The sequence below is a fragment of the Peromyscus leucopus genome, chromosome 3 (assembly GCF_004664715.2).
Source record: "Peromyscus leucopus breed LL Stock chromosome 3, UCI_PerLeu_2.1, whole genome shotgun sequence".
Lineage (NCBI taxonomy): Eukaryota > Metazoa > Chordata > Mammalia > Rodentia > Cricetidae > Peromyscus > Peromyscus leucopus.
Window position 1 is genome coordinate 21,270,617 of NC_051065.1, and position 18,666 is coordinate 21,289,282.

The following is an 18,666-nucleotide window of genomic DNA, read 5'->3' on the forward strand; positions in this document are numbered from 1 at the left end:
TATCTTTTGTAGTTCTTCCATCAGTGTTTGTGTTGTAGAAATCATCTGTTTTCATGTTTAACTTAACCACAGGCACTGAAGTCATTTTTCCTCAATATTGTGTGTGAGGTTGTTCTCTTATTTCCTTTTGCAGCAACTTTTTTCCAGGTATATAGAAAGATATTGCTGTTTGAATGTTGATTTTGTGTCCTAGAACTTTACAAAATTCATTAGTTGCAATGTTTTTTAAACTGGAATCCTTAGGTATTGCCATAGTTAAAATTACATTGTAGGTAGTTTGAGCTCTTCTTTTCTTGTTTTCACATTCCTATTTTCTACTTTATTGCTGTGAGACTCCTAATCCTATCCTGTATCCTCATACTATGCTGTGAGGTTCCTATTACACATGGCCTTCACTTTGTTTGAGAACATGCATTTCTTTAGGTTTAATATCTTTAGAATTTTGACCATGAAGGGAAATTGACTCCATTTTTTTCTGAGTCTGGGTCATCTCACCTAATATAACACCTTCCAAATCTATCCATTTTCCCATTAATTTCATTTTTCTTTGTAATCATAGAGTTTAATTATAGTTCAGGGAAAATGAATGAATAGCTTTCTCTAAAAAAAAAAAAAAAAAAAAACTGTAACGGTGTGAACTACAGTTATTCAGAGGCAGGAAAACCACCACTAACTTTAACATCCCTACAAAAGGTCCTGTCCCATTTCTAGTGTGATGGAAAAGACATGCATGTGCCCAAATTGGCTGAAAACACAAACAGAAAAAGCTGCACAGCTTAGGACGCAGTAGGTCTCAAGAGGAACTTTCAGCAAACTTTGCTGCCCCAAGTGGCAGCAAAGAGCATCTGTCGGGGATTTTAAAGTTCTCCAGTCATCTCTACCTCCAGGAATGTGTGTGAGGTGAGAATAATCAAACACCACCTTCTGTCGGGAAAGCGGTCATCATGGCTCTCGGTAGCCCTCCAGTAATCCTCCTGAATGGTGTCCCTTGCTTCTTTATCAAAGCAAGCTGAAGCACTTCTGATGACATCTCTACGATCTGTGCCATTGACTCTAAACACTGAGGACCATGGTGCAATGTGTGGGGCCTCATCCATCACGGCATCCAGGTCGGCGTTTGTTCGATGTGTCCCCAGTGAAGAGGTACATCCTGCCAATCTTCTTGTCAGAGCCACCATTTCTGTTTTGGTCAATCAAGGTGAAGGCCATTTTGAACTTCTGAATTGTGATGTCAAAAATGGCAAACACCTCGGCCTTATCACTGTGGGTACGTTTTTGTGGCCTTAGAGTTTGTACTTTTCCTCCACGTTTGGTGTCCAAAAATCCCTGAACATCCAGCAGAGTCCTAGAACTTGAGCTGAAATTCACTGTAACTGTCCTACTAGACCTACATCAGCTAAAGCACATCACTTCCAGCCTTTGCTTAGCTAATGGAAAGGAATGAGAAATGCTAACAGAGTGAGCCTGTCTTTACGGAAGGGGCATGAGAGGCAAGGTGCCAGTGTGGTCCGCGGGCAAGATCCTGCCAGGCCTGTGGGATACGGAATGGCTCATCAGCTCTGGTTACTGACTTCCCTCTTGCACTGTAGATGGTTCTATCAGTCACGTGGTTTTTACTTTTCATTCTATTGCTGTACTATATTATGTTTATGAACACGTGTGTCAATCACCTTTGCATTCCTTGCATCACCCACTTGATTATGGCATGCAATCATTCTATATGCTGTAGAATTTGATTGTCTGGCCTTGAACTCATTCATCAGCCTCTCAAGTAGAGAGCACTGGGACAATTGGTGTATATCTAGCCAAATGTAGCCGTTGTAGGATAATTTTCCGTTATATGGTCATCAGAAATACTGACCTATAGTTTTCTCTCCCTCCCTCCCTGCCTGCCTGCCCCTTCCTCTCTTTTTCTGTCCCTCCACTATTAGTCTGCTGTGTCTTTAGCAGTGAAGTTGTTTTTGTTGGTATGAAGCATATCACCGCATCTTAAATGCATCCATCCAGGCTGTATCTTATAATTAAGGAGCTGAATCCGCTCGTAGTCAAGGCTACCACTGAGAAGCAGAGGCTTGCTCTTGCACTAATTGTCCTCTGGCTCTTTTGTAGCCCTTTGTTGGTGGTCGCCTTGCCTCTACCTCCCAAGTGTTCAGATTTGCTGTCATGCACCATCACATCCAGCCTTTCTTCTTTCTCTCTGAAGGTTAGCTTGTCGCTTTGTGGGATGGGGTATTCATGTTGGCGCTCCCCCCTCCCCCCCTAGCTGAGCCTGTTTTCTGCCGGCCTCGAAGGTTTCTGTTGAAAAGTCTGTGTGAAGGACTCAGTCACACGTGACTTGGTGCTTTTCTCTTGCTCTTTTAAGAACCTCCCTTGCTCGTTATTTCTGATGGTTTCACTATAATAGGCCTTCAATGGGAGATTTTCTGATTACATCTGGTTTTTGAGTTTTTCGAGCCTCAAGGACCTGATTATTCACATTTTCTCAAGACTTGAAAAGTCTTTGTTGCGGCTTCCTTAAACCGTTTCTGTGCTTTTCTCTCTCCTTTATTCTTTCGGGAAAGCTTGCCCCGGAATGTTCGTGCACGTAGTGTCCCCAGACACGAAAACACTCTGCTCTTTGGATCGCTGGCTTCAGCACATGCACAGCTTCCACCCTGGCAGGATTGCTTACATCACCGCTCACTTTATCAGCGTACAGCCACACTGCCTTCGGCCTCCATTGCTGTTTACATTGCATGTATTGATCAATAACTGTCCTTCAGATCATCAATTTTCATATCTTGTGGTGATTTTGTAATGAATAGAATGTGTGTATTTGGGCTGTTGAAAAATCTCTTACTGTCACAATTTACTTTCGTTTATTTTTTGTTGTGAGACTGCCTCTTGCTATGTAACCTGCGCCGGCCTGGAACTCACTCTTCAGCGCAGGTTGGTCATGACGTCACTACCCTTTTGCCCCAGCCCCGTGAGCACTATTGCTTTTATTCTATGCTCAATGCAATTGCTGATATAGTTGTAGCATATAAAAAAGCCTTAATGTTGGAAAATTATAAACAGTATTTTTCTTCATACGTAGGCAGAGTTTTCCTGTCCCACATCCGCTCTCATATAAACACACTGAGGCTTATATTAATTATAAATGCTCAGCCAATAGCCCAGGCTTATTACTAACTAGCTCTTACATTTTAAATTAACCCACATTCCTTATTTACGCTCTGCCATGTGGTGGTACCGTTATTAACATGGTGTGTTCATCTACTGCTCCCTCTGCCTCTGGCTGGCAGCTCAGACTCGGCCCTTCTTCTCATCATTCTCAGTTTGGCTCTCCTTCCTAACTTTATCTTGTTCAGCTATTGACCAGTCAGCTTCTTTACTAAACCAATCAACAAGTATTCACACAGTGTAAAGGAATATTCCACAGCATTCATACGTCTGGCGGCTGGGACTTGCTCAGTATCTAGAGACCTGTGAATGCAGTGTTTGGTGCAGGCTTGCCCTTTGTCATACATGGAGCCTTTTGCTACATGCGTGTGTGGCTCAGGAAAGAAAAGGAAAAGGCTCCCTTAAGCCTTTAATGATGACACTTCATGACCTAGTCATTTTTTATATTTTTATTTTTATTTTTTGAGATATAGGGGATAGAACCTAGGTCCTTTCACATGCTAGGCAAGCACTCTACTGGTGAGCTACATCCATAGGCCTACAGAGTGATCCTCTAAAAGTTATACTTTTCAAAATGATTGCATTTAGCATTAAATTTAAACATCATGAATTTAGGGATACACAGCATTCCCGCCATTATATGCTATCTTCTTTGATAATCCTGTTAATCCTTGTTTAATTCATTTTATACAATTTCTCAATTATCTGTCCTAGATATAGATATAAATGATATAGATATATAAATATCAGCTGGTGATATGGAATAAAGAATGAGAATAAAGGTGCATGCCACTAAATTTGGTGACTGAGTTTGCTTCCTGGGACCAGCACAGTGGAAAGAAAGAACTGACTTCCATAAACTGTCCTATGACCTCTACACATGCACTGTGGCATGTGCACATTTATAGACACACACACACACACACACACACACACACACACACACACTAAATATTAAAAATTGTCTCATTTTATGTCTTTTGGTTTTTAGGTATATTTTTATATGAATAATCTTTCCATGATTTAAAACTACATATATAACTCTCTTGCCCTTCATGGTATGATCATCACAGACATCCCTTCTATATTTGTTAGATAGTCTGGAAGACATTTGTGTTATTGACTTAAACTATTATGTCTTTGACATTTTATTTCTCTGCTTTTCTGTATTTTTATGCTTCTGTCTTGTTTCAGCCTATTTTAGTCTGAACTACTTCCTTTGGTATTTTTTGTATTCTGAATGTGCTGACAGTTATCTCAGCCTTTGCCTCCAAATATTCGATTTTGCTTTCATTTTGAATATTTTTTCACGTAGAAAATTTTAAATAATTTTTTCCTTTCAGTTTATTTTTAAAAGATTTTGATTTATGTATGTGTATGTAAATGTGTGTGCATGGGTTTATGTGCACCACATACGTAAAGAAGCCAGAAGAAGACATCACATCACTTGGTTTAGAGTCACAGGCAATTGTGACTTATGTGGGTGCTGGGAACCAAATCTGGTCTTCTGTTCGCTGAGCCATATTCTCTCCTCCCTTTTAAGCTGTTACTGATGTCATTTAATTGTCCCCTGTTACCAGTGTTTACTTTGAAAAGGCAATTATCGGTTTCTTGGTCACACCTCGAATGCAATGGCTCCTGGTCTATACCTTCCTTGTGGAAGTCTCTTGATTTTTCTTTTCGGTAGTTTTACTACCCGTGCTTATTGTATTATTTTCTTGGAGTTTCCTGGAGTTTCTTGAGGTCCTGGAATCTGTAGTTTCATGCCTTTCATCCGTTTGGGAACTTTCTGTACATTAAACTTCTGGCCGAGTTTCTGCCGGATCTGTTTCCACTTCCTTCCCACGGAGGTCCCTGATCATCCCTGCAATCAGCTGCGTCGGCCCTCAGCGGGTCCTGACCCTCTCCTCACCTGTGTTCATGGTCTGCCATCTTTTACCCAGTCAATTCAACGCTGATCTCCTACGTTGTACTTTTTCAGTTTTGTAATACCAATCTGCTTATTTGTATAGAGAATAACTTTCAGTTTTTTATTAACTTTCCTTCCTCCTCCACCACATCCCATGCTCCTGCTCCCACTCTCTAGTTTGAGAGGGTGGTATCCTTCTATGATTTTGAATGCACTCAAACTCATGTTCCTTCTGTCTCAGACTCTTAAGCAGCTGAAACTGTAGGTGCTGCTTGAGTCTAGAGCAGAGCTTCTCAAGATGTGGGTTGTGATCCCTTTGGGGTCAAACAACCCTTTCACAGGGGTCACCTAAGACCATCAGAAGACACAGATATTTACGTTAGGATTCCTACAGTAGCAAGATTACAATTATGAAGTAGCAATGAAAATAGTTTTATGGTTGGGGTCACCACAACATGAGGAACTGTTAAAGAATTGCAGCATTAGGAAGGTTGTGAACCGCTGGTCTAGAGTCTAGCTCTTCATTAACATTCTTCTTTTTTCTTATGTATTTTATCTTATTTTATGCTAATTAAAATTAATTTATTTTAAAACTGTTATATGTTGATTACCGATCACCTTGACCATCTCTCTGCTTCTATTTTCATTTTTTCCTTTAGTTTTCAGCAACAATTTTCTGCTTCTTTGTCTTACAAGTTTCTATTATGTGCTAGAGATTATACATGAACTAGCACAGGCTGCCACTGATGTTAATTGTTTCCAGGGACAGTTAGCTCTCTTTTCCTGTTATGCAGGAACTGAGTGGGACTGATTGCTGCAATTCTCCAGGCTGGATTATAGCTCAGGTAGAATCAATCAGCTTCTGGTTTCAAATGTCTGCTGGATAGTTCCTGTGTTTTGATTTGGTCTAGGTTCCTTTCTCTTTAGGAATTATTCTCCCAACACTGTGGTACTATGGGAGATTCCAGCATGCTTGCCTGTTTACATCTCCATTAACTCTTCTACATAGCCCAGAACTTAGTGACATCCTGTAATGGAAGCAGGTCCTATGTTTGGGGTTAATCTCGTTTCTAGTCTGTCCCATAGCTTTATATAAAATTGCATTTCACTCATAAATTATTTTTTTAAAAACATCTTTTATGATGCTTGTCCTGTTCTGCATTATATAATGGGATGATGTCCATCTCTATTCCCTCTCATATGCCAAATATTAAGTTTCTTATAGATAGGGCCATGTGGCTGTTTGCTTCTCCTCCTTCTCCTCCTCCTCCTCCTCCTCCTCCTCCTCCTCCTCTTCCTCCTCCTCCTCTTCTCCCTCTTCTTCTCCTTCTTCTTTTCGTCTTCCCCTGCCCCCCTGTGTGTGTGGTATGCTCATGTGCACTTGTGGGCACATGCATTAAGAGACTAGAGTACAGATTTGGCTGTTGTTTCTTACATGCCATTTAGATGTCATCCACTTTGTTTTTTGAAAGGTCTTTCATTAGCCTGGGCCTTGTGAAGTATGCAAGGAAGCTTGGCCAGGGAGCCTCGTGGATCCACCTGTCTCTACCAGGATTTACATGAGTTCTGGTGACTAAACTCAGTCTTCTTGCTTGCAACATAAACACTTTATCGAGTTATTACTCCAGCCTCTCATTTAACTTTTTTCTACCCTCTATATGATCTAATAAATAAATAGATATTTAATAATTACTTATAAAATTTAAATATCTATTAGATTAAATGTCTATGGGCATGATAGATCTTATAATAGTTCTTCACTAGATTGTATAAGCATCCACAGAAGCTTATTCAAATTTTGGTTTCTACTGTATTTCTACCAGTGACCTTGAGGTTTTTTTCAGAATAAGTAGTCCACGGTCTCACTTTGGAAAAGCATGATTACTATTTTTGTCTGTGTGCTATGGAGCATGCCGGGGTGGGGGTTGGGGGGGTTTCTCCTATAATTTCTTGAGGATATTAAGTATTGAGTTACATATTAAGCATGATCGATACTAATTGGAAACTGTAGTGAACAAGATAAAAATGTGGATTCTCATCTTCAGGAATTCAAAGTTTTATCAGAATTATGAAATACAGGGCTAGAGGTGTTGTTCAGTGGCAAGGGGCCTGACTAACATACATAACATCTTTGGTTTGATCCCCAGCAACGCAAAATTATGTAACACATTGATAACCTCAGACATACGTATAGAGCAACATCAAATGTTGCCAATTGGTAAAAAGTGCTGAAACGTGAGAGACTGAGTAAATGGAATAAAGCTCAATCAAAAGAGTTGGGAGCAAATCTTTAATACAGGAAGCCCTTGTAGTAGTATTGGAAGCAGGGAAGTTATTTCAAGTTGGAGAGAGCTCTTGAACAAAGAATAGGAGGGAGCTGCATATGTCTTTATCCTTTGTTTTAGAGGCATGAACAGATGCAAAATGTCTTGCCACTCTTCCAGGAAGCTGTAGCCTCTGCATTCAGTATGAGAGTGCATTACCAAGCTCCATCTAATGACAGCATTGCTGGTTCTACCACAGAACACAATGCCTTTACTCTAATTCTCAGAAATTCAACAGATACTGTCAACTTCTGCCCACTCAACTCACATTCTGTTGCTAAGCAGTTTACTTCAAGCCTAGATTATGTGATCTCTGTATCAATTTGTTTCGGATGCTATTTTGCAGCTGCCTTGATTCTGTACAGCACACGCATATTTGTGTGTAATCGTCATATTTGTTCTCACGCATATCCCGGCCAGCTGACTTCTGGTGTGCTGAATTTTGCTGTTTGTGGGTGAAGTGGCCGCCTTTCAAGACCTGAATGATGTTCTGTCTTCAGGTTGTTAGGATAAGGGACTTTGAGAGAGGAGAATCCCACGTACCTGTTCTGCACAAATATCTGAAGTCCTCTGAGATTTAGTGAGCTGTGCACTGCTTCTCTTCAGCTCTTACGTTTGTTTAGCACCAATAGCCAAGTCTTTATAATTGCTCTGTAAAATAAATGGTAGAAACTGCTCTTACACAATTGTTTTATTTTTATTCCTAACTAGTATGATTCATATGGTTAGAAAGTTGAGCTATGTGATGAAAGATTAAAAAATCTTTTTCTTGTTTATGGATTTTATATAAAATGATTTTTAAAATAGAAAGGTAAGCATAAATGTAAGTGCGATTAGGTGTGTTTTAGTCACTTGAGCCAAAACATGTGTACTAACACATTCTGCAAATTAGCAAATTAATTTAGCACTGTGATAATCACATTGCATCTATACTGAAGCAGGGTATTTTTTCTGTTCTCCAGCCTGGTACTCAGCTCACAAAGCTTCAGAAGTCATGCAGCTTCTCTTCTTGAACATCCTGCTCCCTGACATTGGCTTCCCAGATTCATCTCAAGAGATCAGTCTCCTGTTCACCTGAGAAATCTCCAAGTATTTGTATGAGTTACTTAAAGCCACCACAGTGACTGATGCTTTTTGACCAAAATTGAGGTGTCTTTTAGTGAATTATATTATTGGCCAAATTTTTCACCTATCTCTGTAGTGATAAAACTGCCTTAGTTCACTTGGGGTACTGTAAAAAAAAAATAATAATGACAAACATATTTTCTCCCAATGTTGGGAAGTCCAAGTTCATGATGCCAACAGATTCAACCCCTGGTGAAGATCTGTTTCTTATCTTTCCTTTAAGGTTGAAACATTAATTTGCTTTCTCAGATCACCAAGTTTGTGTCTTCTTGGAAAGCACTATTGAGTGACTGACTAACACACCCCATGGAAACTTTTCAATCTATAGTCACATCATTAAAAGCACTTGGTTTCATTCTGGGCAGTGATGATGCACACCTTTAAACCCAGCACTTGAGAGGTAGAGGCAGTCAAATCTCTGTAAATTCAAGGCCAGCTTGGTCTACTGAGCGAGTTCCAGGACAGCCAGGGCTACACAGAGAAACCTTGTCTAGGAAAAAGCCAAAACAAAACCAAAAAGAGTCCTTGGTTTCTCCTCTCCTCAAGTTCACTTTCAATGCCCTGTTTCATTTTCCCCCCTATACTGGGGAATTGAACCCAGGTCCTTATGTATGTATGCTAGGCAAACACCCTACCACTGAGTTACAATCCCTAGCATTTCCTTTTCTTATAAAAACACAAATCTCATCATAGGACTTTCTCTGCGTGTTATCATGTAAACTCACAAAAAACTCATTTCTTACGCCCATCACTTTAAGGGGTGAAGACTTTAGTGTATTTTGTGAAGCGCAAACATCCCACACATAACATAATGCATCCACATGACTTTAGAGGCTCTTCTAATCCCCTATTAGAGGAAAAACTCTTTAACTTCTCATTGAAGTCAGTTATAGACATGTGGACTTCTTTGCCTGGTGAGGTATTAGTAGAAGTCACAGAGTAGAATCAGCTTTGTTATTATTTAAATACATTGCTGTTAATTTTTGCAGCGCTGAGCCTCACAAATGCTAGGCAAGCACACTGTAATGGATCCACACAGCAGCCTGACAATTGCATTTGAAATGCTGTTGAGTCACCAGGCTGCCCTTCCGCACATGTAGCATGGCCATCAGAGGAACATTTTGCAGCTGGACTTCAGGTCCCAGGGAGGCAGATTTCTCCTGGCTGCCATAACGCGAAGTAACAGCTGAGCCCACCCTGAAAATGATACAGAGAAGCAAATCTGCCCAGCTGTGCTCCTCTTAGACCAGCTCAACTCCAGGAAATCCACGGCCAAATATCCGAAACCTCATAATTTTGAGGGGCTTTGTTGGATGACAGCACAATTGTCTTACTTCCTTCAAGTATATCTTATGCTCCACAGTGGAATCCTGAAATATTCCCACATGTATTCTTTTTACTTCTCTGCATGTGAATTTCAAAGTGTATCTGCTTTGGGGTTGTTAATTTTAACATGGTTGCATTATAATTTTTTATTTGTAGATAGCAAAGCAATGAAAAATTGGATATTAATTTTGTGTTTGACTACCTTACTGAATTGTCTTACTGTTAATTGTCTTTTCAATATTAATAACAAAATGACTGTTTTATATAGATACTAAATTGCTAGAGTATATTAAAATTGACGCTTCTCTGTATTTAAGTCTAGCACCACATTTTTCCACTCACAATTACTTTACCTATGAGTTTATTTCAAGTCATCTTTTATGTAAGTGGACCATATCCTCAAATAGACTGTCTTAATCAAGTCTACACAGACATAATTTATGTGCAACAAAATCCACACATTTTCACTGTACAGTTTAATGAATCTTGACAAATGTATACAACTGGGTACCAGTGTAATCAAGACTCAGAATGTTTCAATTAGTCTAAAGGGATCCCCTGAGCCTCTTTGAAGTCAGATTTGGTCTTGAAAACCAAAGGGCTCATTGATTTCTTTTTCTGCTTCTATAGGTTAATTCTGTCTCTTTCAGAATTTGGTAAAATTGGAATGATATGGTACGCACTCCTGAGTGTCAAACTTTTTGGGTTTAATACATCATTTTTGCAATTCAACCATGTTGCTTGGTATGCTATTATTTTTAAATTATGGAACAGTATTCTGTGTATAGATTTATCATAGTTTTATCATTATCCTAATCAATAGACATTTGGTGTGTTTTTGGATTTAGATGAGAATGATAATTCATGTTTGTATCCTACTCTTGTTCCTGTAAAAAAAATTCTCTAAAAAAAATAAAGATTTGGGAGGGATATTTATTTATTGAGTATGTGGGAGGGTGGCTATGTGCACTATCTGTGTGTAGGTGAGCATGGAGGCCAGAAGAGGGTGTTGGATCTCTTGGAACTGGAACTATGGGCAGTTGTGAGCTTCCAGATGCGGGTGCTAGGAACTAAACCAGGGTCCACTGAGAGCAGTAAATACTCTTAACCATTAAGCAATTTCTCTAGACTCCAATAAAAGTCTTTTATTAGACATGCCGTGTGTGTGGCTTGAATGAGAAAGGCCCCCATAGTCTCACACATTTGAATACTTGTTCTCTAGGGAGGATCACTACTTGAAAGGCCTTGTTAGAAGTGACCCTGGGTTGGGCTTTGAGCTTTCAAAAAGCCCATTCCAAGCTGAGAGTCTCTCTTCCTGCTTCCTGGGGATCCTATGTAGAACTCTCAGCTACTTCTCTAGTACTGTGTACATCTGCCTGCAAGCCACCATGCTTCCTGCCGTGATAATGGACTAAACTTCTGAAACCAGAAGCAAACCCCAGTGAAATGTTTTGTATTATAAGAGCTGACATCCCACGCAACCTAAGTCAGAGGCTCATTTTTGGTAAAAGGGGAGAAATGTAGGGCCCTGACCCCCATTTTGGGTAACTGTTGCCTTGCTTGCTGACCTTGACTTTGATATCCTCCCTATGCTAATCTCCTGCGGGGGTTCTACCCTTCTGAATGCTTAAGGGAAGTTCCTTGTCTGTGTATCCTGTATATTGGGTGTTAACAGCTTAGATGCAAGATTGTAAAACATCAGTAGCGAACTTCTGCCCTTCCAGGTTCTCCCGTTGTGCTGTAAGCCTGTGTTTAAGACCTCCTCCCTCCTTCAATAAACGGCATTAGGCATTAATAAAGAAGGAGGAGGAGGAGGAGGAGGAGGAGGAGGAGGAGGAGGAGGAGGAGGAAAAGAGGCACATGGCCAATATCAGCCGCCTCAAATATTTGAGCTTAAAGGCTCAAAAAAAAAAAAAAAAAAAAAAAAGAGTTGTTTTGTTCATGGTGTAGCTTATAAGAGTTGCCTTGGAGCTGGGCATTGGTGGCACACGCCTTTAATCCCAGCACTTGGGAGTCAAAGCCAGGCAGATCTCTGTGAGTTCAAGGCCAGCCTGGTCTACAGAGCAAGATCCAGGACAGGCACCAAAACTACACAGAGAAACACTGTCTCAAAAAATTAATTAATTAAAAAAAAAAAGAGAGTTGCCTTGGTCATGGTGTGGTTTCACAGCAATACAACACTGCCTAAGACGCCATGTCCCTTAAATGTATATGAAATATTAGAAAATTGCTGAATTGTGAGGTAGCTGTGTGCATTCTTCAGCTTTCTGTTGCAGTGATATAGTACCTAACAGAATCAACTTACAGGAGGAATGGGGTTTGTTTTTATTGTTTAATTTGGGTGTTTTGAAATTGGCTTCTGATTTTAGAGATTTCAACTCATGGTTGAAGTCTGTGGTGAGGCATTGTATTATGGAGCTGGAAGCCTGTGAAGAAAAATCCTCTAACTACAAGGTGGGTAGGAAACAAAGAGACAAAATACCCATCTGGAGTCCCAGTATCCTAACTTCCTCTGATCAAGGCCCATCTGCTAATATTCCTAAACCATACTACACTGGAGACCAAGTCTTCTCTTGGCCTTTCAGCCTAATGCACGACAATGGACTTTATTACTGTATTTATTTTATTTTGTTTATGTGTGTATATGGAAGGTGGGGAGCACAGCATGCATGCCATGGCATGCGCATGAAAGTCTTGAACACATGGAGATCTGTCTGCTTTGGCCTCCAGAGCTGGAATCAAAGGCATGAGCCTTCATACTTGGCCATTTTCTTCTTAAGAAAAATATCCCAAGGTCACTTAGACTTTTTTTTTAAGTTATGGCTATGATTTTTTCGGATTAATTAGGTTCAACTTAGGGTTTTGTTTTGTTTGTATACAGAGTAAAGTATGACTTAAATTTTACCTGAAAAAGTAAAACATTATTTATTGTCAAGTTTTACTGAATTTTCTTGGCAACTTTGAGATAATCAAATAGATACTAATTCCATAGGGGAAATTTTGGGTTGGATTCTCTGTCAGTTTCATTGGTTTGCCCAACTATATGTGGCTATGTGCTCCAACTTTCTGATGTTTTGAAATCAAGTAGCTTCGTTTCTCATATTTGTTATTTTTATTTTATTTATTCATTTTTACCTTTTTTCATTTCTTTGGCATCTGTAATATATGTTATATGTGCATGGGTACATGAAGAGGCCAGGGGGCAACATATGGAGTCTGTTCTCTCTTTCTACCTCATAGTTCTTTGGGGTCAAACTCAGGTCATCAGGCTTAGCAGCACATGCCTTTACCTGCTCAGACATCTTAGCTGGCCTTTTCCTACTTCTTAATTTAAAAAAAAAAGTTAAAATAACTTTCTGGGTCTTTAGTTTTTTCTTAGAAAATTTAAAACAGTTGCAGCAATTTTTATAAAAAGTATATGTTGTAGATTTGATTTGTATTACATTGAGTCTATTAATCAACTTATAGAGAATTGAACCTGAACATTTAGTCTTCCAGCATGTTAACAAATACCTGCTAATTTAGGATTTCTTTAATGGCTTTTCTTCAGTGGTCAGTTCTTTTTAATTACATTTCCCAGTAATTTTTAAGGTTTCACTTAGTTTTCTAAATTTATTCTTAATTATCTCTTCATTTGGATATCACTATAAATGGTATTGTTTTATCAAGGTTAATTTTCTTTGTTTATTGCTAGCCCAGATTAATATAATTAAAGTATCTTGATGTGGCTCACACTATGTTGCTAATTTTGCTTATGAAGTCTAGTGGTTTTTTATAGATGAACTAAGTATTTTCTAAAGAGATGGTTCTATTGTGTTTGAATGAAGAAGACTTGCCAACTTGCCAATCTGTAGTTACAATCTGTGTGCTCCCCCCCTTTGCCCCCCTTACTCAATTTTTTTCACTGTATAATTTTCTCTGTGGGAAGGTATTTAATTGGAATTTTAATTTCCTTAACAAATATAGGGAATTTTGGCTAATTGGCTCCATGAGTCTGTATTGTAAATCTGTGGGGCTTGGAAAAAGAGAACTCTCTCGCTGTTGATTTGGAATCCCACAGCCTCATGCCGTGGACTGGTGCCCAAGCATAGCCACATTGCCAACTCTGAATTCCTGTCTGTCTAGTAGAAACATCCTCAACTAATTCTATTTTTCTATTTCTCCTTCAGTTTGTTTTGCAATTTATGTCTTTGTAGAAAATTTGTTAGGTTATTAGAATTATTATAACATGTTTTAAAGGAATATCTTGTTCTCTCAGTAGCTACATTATTGCTGGCATTTTTTTTCCCACAATTTTTGGTCTTGATAATAAGAGTTAGCCCATAGTTTGGTTATTGTTCACTGTAGTTGGAGTTTGACTACATTAATCTTATTAGAAAACAGGCTTTTCCCCTGCTTTTAATTTTTATTGATTTTTTTAAATTACTTGTTGCTGCATATCGTATGTTGAGTATATTCCCTGTCGCCTGGGTCTTCCTGGGCCTCCTTTTCGCTCTCCCCCCAGCTCACTTTTGTCCTCTTGTTTCCCAGACAATTTCAATGAACTTTAACAAGCATGATTTTATGTGACCTATGAAGCCGAGAGACGTCAAATGAGAGCCAGCATATGCTCTTCGTCTTTCAGAGACTGGATTACTTTGCTTAATCTGATCATCTCCTGTGACATTCATTTTTCAACAAACGACGTAACTTCATTCCCTTTGTGCTGAAAAATTTGTTTTCCCATGCTTCTGTTGTTGGACTCTGACTTCACTTTTTTCTTTTTTTTTTTTTTTAATTTCTGCTTTACTGTTTTAACGCTTATTAGATTGCACTTTCCTTTAGCAGGCTCGTCTCAGTTAGGGGTTCTAGTGCTGTGAAGAGACACCGTGACCACAGCAACTCTTATACTGAAAACATTTTACTGGGGCTGGCTTACAGTTCAGAGGTTTAGCCCATTATCACCATTGTGGGAATCATGGCAGCATGCGGGTAGACATGGTGCTGAGAGGCCTTCATCTGGATCAGCAGGGAGAGAGAATGACACTGGGCTTGCCTTGAGCATCTGAAACCTCAAATCTCAACCCCAGTGACACACTTCCTCTAACAAGGCCACACCTACTCCAACAAGGCCACACCTCCTAATAGTGCCACTCCCTATAGGCCTGTGGAGGCCATTTTCATTCAAACCACCACAAGCCTATTAATGGGAAATCTTAAATTATAGATTTTTTAAATCTGTGTTTCTTTTCTCTTCTCTCTCTCTCTCTCTCTCTCTCTCTCTCTCTCTCTCTGTCTCTCTCTGTCTCTCTCTCTCACACACACATACATATATATGCACATATATACATATATGTACACACATATATGTACACACATACGTATGTATATATATACATATATACACACACACACACACACACACACACACGCACATACATTTATATTTGACAGTGGGAACAGGATCTCATTGTTACTGGAAACTTTGGGTAGCCCATATTGAGTATCACGTGTTACCAGGGAAATTGAAAATTGAAGTTCCCTCTCAGGGTTCTCAGTCTAATTAATTAAAAAATTTTAAAACTGACTCAGAAGGGTGCTTGAGGACAACTATGCTAGAGTTTGAGGGAAAAGCAGCTGAACAAGCACGCTGGAGATCTCTGCAGCTTCAGGAGAGGAAAGAGATGAAGAGAAAACCCATGTCGCTGGAGTTAGGCTTCCATAGTTTACACTGGAGGTCAGCCACATGGTGGACAGACAGCCACATTGGTAGGTGAGTAGACAGTCTCAAAGTGCTAAGGGAGCATGCATGCCCCAGCGTAGGCCAGTATCTGAAAAAGTAAAAATGTAAGAATCAAAAAGGAAGAGGTGGGACTCAGAAAGGCAGACAGATCTAACAGAGCCTTATGGTGGCCTTGTAGGGAATATAACCAACCAGTGTGAGTTTCCTGGGAAGGAAAAGTACAATATCTCTTTCAAGGGATAATTAACTCCTCCCACTTCTTTAGCATGGATTAAGGTGAATTAGCCTTCTTAAAAGGTGGTCTCTTGACTAGGTGATTTACTGGCCTGACTGGATTAACTCTTCAGGAAGGAGATAATGACATGTCTCCACTCAGATGAAGATTCCGTTCTTTGCTCTTGGAGGAAATACATTTCCTTAAAGGGCCTCAGCATAGACTTTTAGTGCTACTCTAATGCTGTTATGTTATGTATGGCTGTCCTTGAACATTTTTCTCCTATTTCCACCAATGTCACCAGTAGCTGGGATTATGAGCATTTGATACCAAGGCTGGTCCCTTTCTTTTTCTAATGTAAGAATTTAAAGATTTGCATTTTCCCATAATTTTGTCTTATGGATTTTATTATCTTGTTTTTTTAAAATTTTTAGATTTTAGTTCATATGTTTATTTTTTTATTTTTGTGGTTTTGTTCTATATTTATTTTCATCTATGATATTTAATTTCTAAATAATTTAGGGCTGTTCTTAATGTATTAATATTTTTCATTATTGAGTTCTAATTTAATATGGATGCAGTCAGAAGACATGATCTATAATATATAGAAGCCCATTTTGGCATAAAAATGCTGTCTGGTGAATGGTCCATTTATTTTTAATCATATGCACTTTTTATTTTGCATGGTGTCTCACTCACTGTTCTATTGCCACGCGGAAACACCATGACCACAGCAACTCTTATAAAAGAAAGCATTTAATTGGGACTTACAGTTTCAGAGGTTTAGTCCATTATCATCATGGTGGGAGACCCTGGCAGTATACAGACAGACATGATGCTGGAGAAATAGCTGAGAGTTCTGCATCTGGATCCACAGGCAGCAGGAAGAGAGCGGCACTGGGCCTGGCTTGTTCTTTTGAAACTTCAAAGCCCACACCCAGTGACACAGTTCTGTGGTGATATTTTATTTGTATGTTAATAATAAAGTTTGCCCGGAGATCAGAGGACATAGATAGGCAGCCATAAATAAAAGTCAGGTGGTGGTAGCACACACCCTTAATCTGATCACATGGCAGGCAGAGTCTCTGTGCGTTCAAGGACACAGCTAAGCGTGGTGACACAGGCCTTTAATCCCAGTACCAACCATAGAGACCTGGAGGACTGTACAGACAGGCAGTGATGAGGAAGTGAGGTGGCTGGGCTAAGAGCCAATGAGAGGGCAGAACAGCAAGGCAATAAAGGCACAGGTTAGTCAGGAAGAAGCTGGTTCTCCTGGGAAGTTACGGCAGCGTGGTGAGCTAAGGTTAGTTGGTAGCTATTCCTATTTCTCTGATCTCTATGGCTTTCACCCCTGTATTTGGTTCTGTGTTTCTTATTTAATAAGACTGTTTAGAAATCCATCTACAATTGGTGCCCACATGGCAAGAATTCATGAAAAAACCATTGGTGACCTTACAGGCCAGAGTTTACAGGCCCCTGGCCAGGCCAGAGCTACAAGAAATCCAGCTACATGAAGATGGAGATGCTTGTGGTCAGATCTCCAACTCATGTGGCTGGAGCTACAAGAGGCCGGAGCTGCAGGTGTCTGGACTGCTTGTGGGTTTGCAGACCCCTGACTCAGGCCTGAAATGGCTCAGGCCAGAGCACGTGGCTAGACTTTAGCCTTTAGCTTTTTTTTTTCTTTTTTCTCCTGATAAGTAGTAGGTTCTCTCTTTCTCTCTCTCTCTCTCTCTCTCTCTCTCTCTCTCTCTCTCTCTCTCTCTCTCTCTCTTTCTCTCCTCAATTCCCATCTCGGACTACAACCATGCTAGGTAGCTGCTTTGAAATTCCCTCAGACTTCTACTGTTCTACACAGATTTGGTAAGTGAATTAAGATATCAGATATATTAAAGGTAGAAACTAGCTAAAAGGGAAAAAATTTTCCCACATTAAAAAATGGGAAATATCTTTACAATGCAAGTAAGTTGGTTTCTGATAACACATTAGGCAATCTGAAAATGGAACAATTACATGAGAGGATAATTAATGTTGATGGGATGTATGTAGCATTAGTTATACATATTTGTGTAATTATCCTTATTTTACTATAATTTAAAAAGTTGGTCAATTTAAGTGCCAAGATAAAGGCTTTAGAAAAACCTGTTAAAATGAATTATAGAGAAATTCAGACTCAGACAGAAGAATTTAAAGGTGAAATTATTTCAGGATTGAATTATATGGTTACAGAGAGACAGCTTGTTTTCAAACAATCAAACTTAATTTATCTGGTAGCCATACAGGAACTACCTGCTCAAGGGTATGTACAAGCTAACTGGACTCCAGTGGAAATGTTAGATTTAAGGAGATTTAAGGAAGCTATAGTATCCTATGTATGGCATGCATTCTCCATTCATAAAGCAAATGTTAAACTCGTGGTCAACTTGTAATAGGACTTCAGGACCGGAAATAATTGGTAACTGGTGTCCTGGAACCCGGAGCACAGTTACAGTGGAGAACTTGGTTTAAGGATGAGGCTAAGACAAAAGAAAATCAATGTAGAGCTAGAGGTGTGCAAATTTCCCAGGATTAGCTTCTTGGAAAAGGACAATGTGCTGATATACAAAGACAATGCTTATATGATAACCAAACCTTAATTCTATGCCACATGGCAGCCATGAATGCATGGGACAGAATAGAGGAAGCAGGAAAGAGAATTGCATCATTCACAAAAGTTGTACAGAATGCCACATAATCATTTATGGATTTCTTACAAAGGCTATCTTCAGCAGTAAATAGAATGATACCAAATTCAGAAGCTATACAGATAATAATTGAATATTTAGCTTTTGAGAATGTGAATGCAGCATGCAAAAGAATAATCAGGCCATTAAAGGCAAAATCTGCA